The sequence below is a fragment of the Kryptolebias marmoratus genome, linkage group LG21, assembly GCF_001649575.2.
Source record: "Kryptolebias marmoratus isolate JLee-2015 linkage group LG21, ASM164957v2, whole genome shotgun sequence".
NCBI classification, from domain to species: domain Eukaryota; kingdom Metazoa; phylum Chordata; class Actinopteri; order Cyprinodontiformes; family Rivulidae; genus Kryptolebias; species Kryptolebias marmoratus.
This window is the reverse complement of record NC_051450.1, coordinates 12,175,654-12,177,663: the sequence shown is the minus strand read 5'-3', so window position 1 is coordinate 12,177,663 and position 2,010 is coordinate 12,175,654.

Sequence of the window (2,010 nt, the reverse complement as noted above, 5' to 3'; positions counted from 1 at the left end):
TGATCTTCAAAACAGCCTCATAAACCCAGAGAGCTGATGAGCGTGATCCACTGCAGCTGGTGATGATTAAGCTGCTGACCAATCACGAAACAGGTAGGTACAAACAGGTAGCAAAATCACAGAATGCCTAAAATATGACCCCAACAGCTAAAAGGGCAAAACTGCTACTTTGAAAGCTACTTGGTTAGGGTGAGAAAAACATGCCTTACTTTAAAATTGACTCGCTATCTTTTATAAGGCAAATCCCATTTGCAAAACACACAAATGTGATGCAGGCTTCACAAAAAAGCTAAAATTATTTTTATTATTTTTTCTGTTAGCATAAATACAGAGACTTTTGTTATGTAAAGATGTAATGATTCACTTTGAGACTGGCCATTGTGTGACACCTTAGCTTAATTAAAAATTATTGGCTTGTCTTTATCATTGACCAAACGACATACATTTCTTTCTAATGCTGCAACACATGATGGTTTTGAAAGTTTTTGACAGACAATATATCAATAGTGCTTTGTCTTATTAAATGTTATTCTAGCTTGCAGTTTTTTACTTAAACCATCTGCTGCAGTTCAAGTATCAAACTGGGAAATAACTGGAAGTCTGCACTCGCGTCCATCTCTGTCTCTCTTCCAAGCAGTATATACTAAATTAAAAGTTTAAATTTAATTAGCAATGCACTCTGCTGGGTGGAGAATTTCTCACCTGGGTGACCTCAACACTGGCTCTGAGAATTGCTAAATTTCTTTATTATTACTCTTGTGAACAAGTGAGAACATTTGTCAGTTTGGAGGCCAAACAGCTGATCTATAATAAAGTAAGCAATTCCATCCAATTTCCATTTCCTCAGCAGAGAAAATTGTAGAAGGAACAAACACTTGAGGGAAAGCAGGTCTGTGATTGAAATTGATTAGTGGGGCTTCAAACAGATGAACACATAAAATTATTTTCCCAATGCAATTTTGCAGCCTATTTACAGCCACAAACCAATTTGCAGCTTATTTACAACATTATTTAACATTTTAATGGAAAAACAAAATGATTGTAGGTTTCATGCTTGTATCATTGTTTGATTTTGTGCTCTAATGTTTGCTTTGGAAGTACCTGGAAAATTCTTCAAATGACCGTGACTTTATTTGTTTCTGCTGCATCCATAAATCAGGCATAGATAAAATAAGATTAACATGATAGTTCAGATCTTCTAAAGTAAGGTTCTATGAACAGCTCTTTGAACAAACATAGCTCGGAAAAACAGGTTTTAAAATTTGAGCAGACTGTCTTAAAAGTTTCAGTAAAGTTCATGGACGAGCTAATTCATAAATCTTATATTGCTGTCAATTTTGAACTACAAAGTTATTCACAAAAACATTTATGGTGCAGCACATTTGGTGCAGCATATGTCTTTTTCTGCATGGATATGGTGAGTGGCCCACAATAATAATAAAGATTAGAACAACCACCCAAACATATATCCTGGTATGGGTATTTAGTACAGTTCGTCCAATATAATTTATGTGCATTCATCATAATATTAGTGTTCTAGTAGGTTAAAGCATGTGCAGAATGTGTAAAACTCACACAAGCTCTGTGGAGTCAGAAACCCTCTAGCACTGCATGCCTAAATGTACAGAGTGTAAATGTGCAGTCCAATAGGACCTGACAGTAATCACACACGCTGATGTGCTTTTCTTTCTGAATTTTCAGAGAAGGGAAGGAATAAAGACATTCTTTTTTCACACTCATGAATGCTTGGAATTCCCTTTTATCCATGTGTGCAACAATATAAAATTTCTGCCTAAATAGTCATGTAATGCAAAACAGACAGACTGTAAATATATATATATATATATATATATATATATATACACAGAGGCACTCATCCTGGCTGCCCAGGAACAGGCCCTAAACACCAGAGCAATAGAGGCTCAGATCTACCACACCAGACAAGACCCAAGGTGTAGGTTGTGCAAGGAGGCCCCTGAGACAGTCCAGCACATAACAGCAGGGTGCAAG